The following is a 10,524-nucleotide window of genomic DNA, read 5'->3' on the forward strand; positions in this document are numbered from 1 at the left end:
AAAACAAGTAAAATTGTTAAGATGAATGCATTTTTTAAGGATAGCATATGATTTCAAAACAGTGCTATGTTAGCTGTGTTGTGTAAAAATTTACCACACTCAGTGACTTTAAAAACCATACATTTATTATCTCACTTGTTTCTGCCAATCAAGAGTCTCAGTAGGGTTAGTTCTTTCCCTACTCAGGGTCTCAGAAGGCTGCCTTCAAGGAATCAGCCAGATTGTGGTCTCATAGGGAGTCTTAACGGGGGAAGAATCAACACCCCCAAGCTTGGTCAGACTGTTGGCAGGATTCATCTCCTCATGGTTGTGGGACTGAAAGCTCCAGATTTTGGCTGCCTGTCATCTCCAAGCTGCTGTCAGTTCCTAAAAGCCACCCACAGTCCCCTCTCCTGTGGTCCTCCCTACAAGGAGGGAAGCAGCTCAGAGCGTCTTTACTTCCTTCCCCGGGGCAGCAGAGGAGCAAGACAGCATGATCACAAGATAGCATGTCATCTGAAGTAGGAAACCACAGGAGTGACATCCCATCACCGTTGCCACATTTTCTTGGTTAGAGCCAGTTACACCTTTCCCCCACTCAAGGGGAAGGGATTAAACATCATACACACCAATATGATAGGACCACTGGGGCCACCTTAGAGATTGTCTTTCAAGGCACCCTGAGTAATGATGTGACATGTCTAAATGTGTAGTTTCAAAAATAAATTTCGGTCATTAAGAAAAAAGGGAAATGAGATTGGAGAGAAGCAGCTTAATTATATGTATGTCCAAGTTCTTACAAAAATATATTTAAATTCTTTGGGAGTGTGTGTGTGTGTGTGTGTAAATGTTTCAGAGAAAATAGTTAAGAATTCTGTTTCTCCAAGGAACTTCCATTGCTAACTTGCACGTTTTCTCTTTACATGTTTATTTCTTTGCGAAGAAGAAGAAAACATACTGTTTTAGAACCTGATCATTTACTCAGGGTCACGTGTGTCCTCAGTGCTGTGTCTAACTGGCGTTTATAATCCTTGTTAGAGTTTGGAGAGAAGATATGTTAATTCTGAGAGAATATTTGGATTCAGCGGCTGTAATACCTTTCAATCCACCATTTACAGTACTTTTAGCCTCAGGGTTTGTGTTTCATTTGACAGCGATCTCATTTTCTCCCCCTTCCTCTTTACTGCAGTGGCTGATTCTTCTCAACCCTAAGGACATTCATCCTTCATCAGGGAACTAGATGGAACGTTCTGAACTCTTACTCCTTCAGACATTCGTACTCACTTTGTCCTGGCTGTAGAGTTGGAAATTTGAGTTTTGTTTCCTTCATGATGTTAGAAAGTTTAAAAAGTATAAAATTACATGAATGTCTTGATTATTTTGCATGAGTCATGAAATATGTCAATTTCTGAAATTTGCATATATAATCTGTTTTATTCACATCTAGTAACAAAAATAATTATAAATCAAATCCTGACAGTCATTTGAATCAGTGGTCACTGATCATTTTATACTGAATGTCTAATGCGAGTGTAATTATTGAACAATTATTCAGAGTAAAGCAGAGTACCAGTGTGCAAAAAGTAGTAGGAGATACCTTTTCCCTTGCCCATCTTTGGGTTTTAATTTTCTATAATGAACAATGTTTATTTAAAACAGGGGAAAAGAATATTTCTTTCTTCATACAAGGATACAATGGGTAAACACCTGTATAAAATTGGTAATAAATATCCAGAGTACCTCCAAGTTTTGTGTACTTGCGTGACCCGGCCAAACTGAAACGGCTGATGGTTTCCTCTTTAACCAAATAACTGTGCATGCGCCACATTTCTGACCTTGATTAGAATTTTGATCAGACTGCTGAGGTTATTATGAAATACAACTTTAATACTTAAATTGAATATTGGAATAATTGTTAGTTAACTGACAATTGTGTAATAGCTTATTTTAAATATCTGCTTTCTGGCATTTTGGGAAAAATATTAAAAGAAAAATAAGAAAAGGTTAAAAGCCAAAACTTACTGAAATTAAAATTTTACTCCCCTGAACCTCTAAACCCTTTCTCAAAATGCCTCACCAGAGTGAGAACTCCTTTCCATCCCTGCGTCAATCACATTCCAAACTCAGAGCCCTTTCAAATTTGTGTTCCTGGCCTGGAGTAATATTCTTGGTTGGGTTTTTTTTTTTTTTTTTTTTTTTTTTTCTGGGCATCGCTTGAGAGTCTTCTCTTAAAACTTCTGAGATTCTCTATGTTTTTTATACCAGAAATGACACACATAGGATGTGAGCACTTGCTTTTGCTAAACATTTTAAGTTGCTGCAATAGTATTTGTTGTGCAGTAATTATAAAGGTATGCAATTAGCACGATAAAATGTAAGTAAAAAACCACCACAGGATGTAGACGTTGAGAGCACGCGCTTTCAGGAAAGCCCGATGTGGTTTCAAAACCTGTATCGGAGAAGCCATGTGACTGGCTAATTTACAGTAATACTATTCAACTTACAACATTAACGTGAGAATTACATGAAAGAATGTATGGAAAACACACAGCACAGGGCCTCTTCCAGAGTATTCACTGACTTCTGTTTTATTGGTCCTGATACTACTGCTGTCAGAATGATAATTACAGTTAAATCTTTCACTCCCTCTTCTCATTATTACCATAAATCAATCCACATGGTAAACTTCTAGGACGCTTCACATGCCAGAGGGTCACTGGTTTTAGAGAGCTGGTTGTACTGTGCAGTAAAAACAATGAGACAGGACTTCCCCTTGGGTAGAGTAAGAGACCTGAGCCTTGGACAGCTAACGCAGTGAACTCTGTAAATCATACCTAAAGCTGGTACTTGAAGGTTCTGGAGGCTGAACAGAAGGAGCAGACTCTGGCTGGCTAATCATACCCAGAGAAGGGAGTAACAGAGTGAGTCCCTCATTTATGCGCATTTTAGACTGAAAGCAGACACAGTTAGCGTAGAACAGTGAGGCTGTCAGTGGGAAACTCAGTCTTCAGCCTTGAGAATCCAGGAAATGGAGTGAAGACAATCATGACCACTGGAGAGAGAAGGCAAAATCCAGGAAAGGAAAGAGCCAGAAAGAAGGTACTCAGATCACGTTCTTCTCTCTACATGGCTGATGCCTGAATCATGCATTTACAGACAAGAATAAAAGCATTAATCTAAAGAGAAAAGATCAAAACAGGTCATGAGTGGCTACCCCAGAAGATGGAGTGCACAGTTTGCATCTAAACGAATTATGTTTTTCTAAAACAAATGTTCGCTATAACAAAATGAATGTTCGCGGAAACAAAAGAAACAGCACTTTTAGGAGCAGCACATAAATCCAGAGTCCCCGCAGATTAACACGAGACGTGTGTAGGACACGTTCCAAAACACTTGATATAAAGAATCTGTAATTTGGGACCCATTTTTAAAAATAAAAACCATCAATTGAGACCCAACCTAAGAGGAACCAAATGGTGATATTCACAGAGAAGAATCTTAAAAACTGCTAATATAGATACATTTATAAAATATAAAATATGTAAATATATATATACTTTCAAAGATTGAAAATACAGGAGATATTCCTAGAGGGGATAAAAACAATAAAAGTAAAACATGGAAGTCAAAGACATGAAAACATACAATATCTGAAATTTGAAAAAAATAACTGGTGTCCAGGGGAAGGGTGATGAGAGAGGAGGCAGTGACCTTGGCTCTGTATCAGTTAATTTCTTAGAAGAAAATTGAAAAAGTGAACAGTCTCTCCAATACCTGTTAGGTAATCTCAAAGAGTTTAACGTACACTTCATTTGATTCCCAGAAGGGGAGTGTTAGAAGTTGCATTGTCTCCCCTGTATTTATATGCTGAAGTCCTAACTCCAAGTACCTCAGAATGTGACTCTCTTTTGAAAATAGGATCTTTGCAGATGTAAGTTAAAATGAGGTCACACTGGAGTGAGGTGAACTCCTACCCCATATGACTGGTTTCTGTATCAAAAGGAGAAATTTGGTCAGTGGTCTGCATACAGGGGACACACATGTAAAGGTAAAGGCTGAGATCAGGGTGAGGTTGCTGCTCATTAAGGGACGTCAGAGAAAACCAGCAAACCACCAAAAATGAAGGAAGAAGTAGGGAACAGATTCTTCCTCACAGCCCTTAGGAGAAACCAGTCCTGCTAATACTTGGATCTTGAATTTCTTGCTTCCAAAACTCTGAGACTCCAGATTTGTTATTTATGTTCCCTCAGTTCTCAGTGTCACCCTACAGCAGTCCAGCAAGCTGATATGGAAAGAAAGCAGAAGGAATATTTGAAAAAAGAATGGCTTAATTTTTTTCAAATACTGAGAGAGATTATAAAGTTACAGATTTCTACCATGGTACAGAAGATGAGGATGAGGATAAGGTAACCATTATGATCTACATTTTATGTAAAGTGTCATGATATAAACTTGAAGTAGACTGTGGAATCCCTTGAAAAACTACTAAAAACATAATGAAAATAAGCATATATGAAAATGAAACAATTTCAATAAAAAATTTGGGAAATGTCAGTCATAAACCAAAGAGAAACAAATGATGCAGCATTAACATGTTACAGTTTTAATAATTACATTGAACTGTAATAGCCTCTTTCTAGTTAAAAGGCACTAATTGTCATAATGGATGAAAAAGAAGACACGTCAAGTACAATGATGGATGTAGGTTGAAAACAAATGGCTGAAAAATATATACTATGTAAACACTAAGGGTAGCGGGCCTTTCATTAATCTATTAGTACCCCCATAAAATGGATTTAAATTGAAAAAATGATTACCATTGGAAGAGTGGCACATTTCCTAATGATGAAATTGTCAATTCACCTTGAAATCATTACAATTATAACTCTGTATGTGACAAATAACAGAGCTTCAAAAGACATACAGAAACATTCACATAAGTAAAGGACCAATTACAAGTCCACAATGATAGTGGGAACAGTTTATCATTTCTACTTCAGTAACTGATACAATAACTGGATTAAAAATCAGTAAAAATATAGAAGAGCTGAACAGCGCTATTAATCACTTTGACCTACTTGATTTTACAGACACTACGCTTGATAGGAACACATTCTTTTTAAGTGCACATAATGTATTCACCAGGGTAGATCACATGCTGGGACACAAATTAAATATCAGTAAATTAAAATACGTTGAAATTCCCCCAGCATAATTACATTGGAAAACAGTACAGCAAGCATTTAAAAGGTTTCCAAGTACTTTGAAATTAAACAAAAATGTCCAAATAATCCGTAGGTCTAGAATGAAATCACAGCAAATGAGAACGTATTTTGAGCTAAGTGGGAATGTAAACACAGCTTATCAAAAGGTAGAGGGTGCAGCTAACGCAGTTCTTGAAGGTAGCTTATGACTTTGTATGATTATATTAGAATGGACGAAAGGCCATACTTTAATGACCTAAGTGTCTTCTTAATAAACACAGAAAGAGAAGAGCTAATTGTCCATATAGGAAGGAGAAGAAAAAAACAGTATAGATAAGAGCAAAAATCAATGAAATGGAAAAAATTAGGCAAAAGAGAAAAATCAATAAAATCAAAAGCCAATTCTTTGAAAAGTTCATTAAAACTGATAGAACTCTACTGAAACTGATTAAGAACACAGAGAAGACATGGATGAACAATATCATTAACGAAAGAGGAACTGTTACTGTAGATCCTGAGGAAATTAAAGTGATAAGAAGGGACTATTATGAGCGACATCATTCCAAGATCAGCATTGTCCTTAAAGGGCCCAACTTTCTATAATCTACCCAAGAAGAAATAGTTAATATAAATAACCTTTCTCAATGAAAGGAATCAAATTCATAATTAATAGCCTTCCTGCAAAAAATAACTCAGAAAAGAGATGACTTCCCTGGTAAATTCCATAAACCTTTAAAGGATTTGTATTTTTAATATCTAGAAGATGTTTTAAAGTTAATAAGAAAACAACCCCCAAATGGGTAAACATTTGTAATAATTACTCTACAAAAGAAGATACATGAATGGTTAATAAGCATAGAAGGAGATAATCAACATCACTGGCCATCAGAGAAACTCAAATTAACACCCCAATGACATACCCCTCTACACCCACTTGTGGCTGAAATTTAGAAGACATGTGGAGGGGATGGGAAGCACCTCAAGCTCTCTGGACTTGGGTGATTGGAATATAAAAGTGTGCATTTGGGGAAACAAATTAGCATTAGAGATAAAGTTAAGTGTAAAAATGACATGACCCAGTAACCCCACTTCTAGAAATTTGCCCAAGTGCAGTGAAATACATACCCACACAACAACCTGTACATGGATGTTGGTAGTAGCGTTGCTGAAATGAGCCCCAAGTTGGAAATAATCCAATCTAAAAGTTGGTCAACTGATTCTAAGCAAATTTTGGTACTGTGCCGTGGAATCCATGCTGCAGGGAAAAGGAGCAAACGGTTGTCACTTGTAACACTCTGGACCAGTTGCAAAACATCCTGCTAAGTGAAAGAAAACAAATGCAAAAGACTGCATACTGCAGGATTTTATCTATATGACATTCTAGAAAAAGCAAGTAAAAACTGAAACAGAAAACAGATCAATATATGTAGGTTCAGGGAAAGAGGACTGACTGTGAAGAGGCTTGAGAGATCTTTCCGAGACATTGCTAAAATTTTGTATCTTGATTGTGGTCATTATTACATGCATATAAACACTATCCTGAAACCCATCAGATTGCTCATTTAAAACAAATGACAGTTATTGAATGTAACTTACTCCTCAGTAAAGCTGTCCAACGAATTAAGTCGTGGACTTAGGAAGGGGCCCAGTACATACATATATTGAGTTGGCCACAAATTGTGTTGGGATTTTAAAAAGTATGTCAGTGAAAAATAAAAATATTCAGTACTTACGTTTTGACTGGCCTTGTAGGAGAAAAACAAGATGGCAAAGACTAGATCTCAAACATCAAACATTATGTAACAGAGTGAAAATACACAAAAACAGGCTGCAGTGGAGGAAAATGGCTAGGAGTGCAGGCTCGGAGTGTGTAGAGTGCGCCACTTACCATGTTCACTTTGGAAATTCCACAACCCCTCTGTGCTTCAGTTTTCTCTTCTATAAAATGCAGGTGAAAATAGAAGGTATTGATAAGTGTGCTGTGATTAAGTCAATTTGTCCACAAAAAGCACTTAGAACAAGTACCTTAGTCTAAGTAAGCAAAACACAGTTCTCATTAGAAGTTATCCGTGACCATATACATGCCTTCGTTAACTGACTAGCATCGGTATGCAGTTCATGAAGGAGACACCCATGTAACCAACTTAAATCAATTTGCTTTTGGTGTAGATACTGATTTAGTTAATTCAGGCTAGTAAAAAAGGTTTTTGCTCCAGAATTTTATATTACTCAAAACCTAAGGGATTCCATCATGCTAGTGTGAGTAACTTTTTTCATGGTATTGGGTGAATCTCTAAAGTTGTTGAATAAATTAAAAACCAAGAATGTACTTATAATGGAATTGGAAAAAAAGAAGTTCAAGAATGAAAGGTATTACATAAATAGCTGAGACTGTTTGTATTGCATTTCAACATCAGTCTTGACACTTCTGTGCATGAATGTGTTCACAGGCAAACCTGTTACCTACCAAATCAGCCTTTACTATTTATTTAAAGCAGTTATTAAAAATATAACATAATAACCCCAATGCATACTTAAAGTGATATTAAACATGGGACTTGTAAGACTGACAACAGAATTTTTAAGTGACTTTCTAAAATATGGTAAATAGATTCTTCGTATTCATAGTCAGAGGGAAAAGAAAGGCAAGATGATCTTAAGGGGTAGGAAATCTCTGAACTCCACAGAGAGGATGAACTATTTAGAATAGTTCTTGATTGTATAAAAACCCACTGATTCCAAAAAGTCTGTGACTCTGTAGTGACAATTTTATCGTTTTAAATCAATGGGAATTTTAGAAGGCAGCAAAGGGATTCAGTGGAGCCCTGAGTAATTAATTAAAATGACAAATGCGTATAAATGATGAATCTAGACCATTGTAATTAGAGACTCACCAGGTGGAGTAAATACGCTCTACTTTCCATTTTCAAAATTGCTTATAGCCTAATGGTGAGATGATTTTCCAGGGCTCCTCTGAAGTCCCAGCTCTCTGCAGATGATGGGTGATCTAGTTAAAGTTTCCCTTGCAACAGTGAGTGTGCATCTGAAGATGTACAGAGGTGATAAAATGGATGCTCAGAATAGTTCAGAGAATGAGGCAACTCTGTAGGAGGTAAAGAGGTGAATGGCCTAATTAACTTGGGGTTGGGAGGAAAGATAATTCATATTTTGCCTTTAGAGCAAGGTTAGCTAAAGTATTTGTACTTTTTTATGTACTATTTTCAAAACGTTACCACACACACAAAAAATACACAAATCTCTCCTCTTTTAAAAACTTGATATGTGTCCAAATGTGATTAATTTGATAACCTATCTTCTCCACTTTTACAAAATGGAGATTCACAGCTGTTACTAATTACAAGCCCATCCTTCATAAGAGAATCCAAGAAGCCAGTCCAGATTTACTAGAAGGCTAATTTCAGAGGCACTGACTTGAATTAACAAAGGACTGTTTAAAATAATCCTTTGAAAATTGCATTAATACACAACTGATTTTGAAAGTATTTTTAAAAACATCTAAAATTTTGATAACCAACGGATTCCTTTTCTTGAAGCATTACAGGGTCAAAATAAATACTGCCTTCAGCTCCTGCAGGCTGGCTTAAGCAACTAGACAATCCCCCAATACATAATCTTTTATTTGTTTCTTCAAATTCAGAATTGTTTTAATGATATGAGAAACTAGTTTTGTGAACTAAAAATACTGAATTATTAAAATTACATTAATACATCTCTCAACTATAGAAAAAAATCAACGAGAAAAACGTGTGCGTTTGTAGGACAGGATGTCAGTCACGCCAGATCCCTGCTGAGGGAATTTCCAGCATAACCCCATTCATCTGTGAGGATGCAGAGTGATCCATGTGAAGACCTACACATTCTTCTACTGGTCCAGCACGTCAGCCCTCTGCCTCTTGATGGTTCCCTTCTGCTATGAATGTGCATGTCCCCTTGTCTGCTTCTTGGAGCAAACGCCTCCCTTCCTCACCCGCTGTTGGTCTGCAAACTGGCCCCATACACAGGGGGCAAGGAGAGATCCAAGAAAGAGGCAGACCACTCTAGATAGGGAGGTGGCAGGTTTAACAAGCAAAGGAACTTACATATGAGCAGCCCCAAGACAAGTAGATCTCTCCACTTACCCACCAGAATGTGAAATTTTAATGCACATTGAGACTTTAACTGGGTTCAGTCACGTCTCCCATCCAGATGCTCTCAGGGACACACTGCTGTCTCAAGGCTGTGGCCTTGAAAACGGCTCCCACTGTGGGAACACTGGGCAGGAGGTACACTCCAAGGACAAGGGGGAAGGCGGGGAGCCTCTGATTGCTTAGGTCAGCTCGTGGGTCACTTGATGGCCACGTTCTCTCCATGACCTGCACTCGCACCCGCCAGCCATTGGAGGAGGACCAGGACCATGCAGGTGATTAATTCAACCCCTCTTCTAGGGATGTGTTGTGGTGTGCGTACTTTAAACAGACAAGCAAAAAACACCGTTGAACTGTTAACTTGTTGGGCTTCATATAGTCAGTAAGTACTGTAGCCAAGCTTCTAGCAAAGGCATGTCTACTTCCAGTGCCTGCGCTGCTCCCTCAGGTGGACATCACCTTAGACACTCATTTCTCCTGGTGATCCTTCAGCATGTGTCTCAGGGCCCCTGTGTGCGGCTACACCAGGCGCACGCTAACTGCGCAGTCACAAGGTGTGCCATTCACACGGACAAAAATGCGACTGTTTCTGCGGGTTTCCTGGTGCGACTGCTCCTTTATCTGAAAGTAAAATTTTCAATCCTTCGCCTTATTTGTGATCCCAGTCACTTTCCTTCAGGAGATTATTTTAGCACCCAGCATTTAACTATTGAGTACATTTTTCCAGAGTGACATAATGCATATGACGTACATAATACACAGGGGGTAGAGTACCTGGAGTAGGATGAATGTTCACATGCATTTTCTTCCACATGCAAAATTTATACATTTTCTTGATACTATCTTCTGTCATTATGCCTTGCATTTTAAAAGAGAAAAAAATATTTGCTGGATAAATAGATAAATGTCTAGATTCTATAGAGCTAAATCCTTGGCATAGTTTTGTGTATTCATTTATTAACGTGTGTCTGTACATATGCATGCAGGTCGTATGGATGTGCATTTCTTCATGCAGATTTAAAGTGGGCATGTGGCCATGGTATATTTCATTATTTTATGGCAAAATCCCCAGTTACAAATAACTGACTGATTCATAAGCTTTTAGATGGTGGTCTGTCTTAAATTGGGAAATTACAGAATTCTAGAAAACATATTAGTACAGTAGATCCTAATACATTTTTAAGAGGACTTGAACT

General features: G+C 37.7%; 1 long non-coding RNA gene across 1 annotated transcript; it reads right to left on the bottom strand.

Moving 5' to 3' along the window:
• Positions 1–1,851: 1,851 nt before the first annotated feature.
• Positions 1,852–7,123, bottom strand: LOC141575098 (uncharacterized). Its single transcript, XR_012502433.1, has 3 exons — positions 7,072–7,123; positions 6,309–6,438; positions 1,852–3,155 (listed from the first exon to the last, which is right to left on the bottom strand). It is a non-coding gene; the product is annotated as an uncharacterized LOC141575098 (long non-coding RNA).
• Positions 7,124–10,524: the final 3,401 nt, after the last annotated feature.

This window comes from Camelus bactrianus, chromosome 26 (assembly GCF_048773025.1).
Source record: "Camelus bactrianus isolate YW-2024 breed Bactrian camel chromosome 26, ASM4877302v1, whole genome shotgun sequence".
In the NCBI taxonomy this organism is placed as follows: domain Eukaryota; kingdom Metazoa; phylum Chordata; class Mammalia; order Artiodactyla; family Camelidae; genus Camelus; species Camelus bactrianus.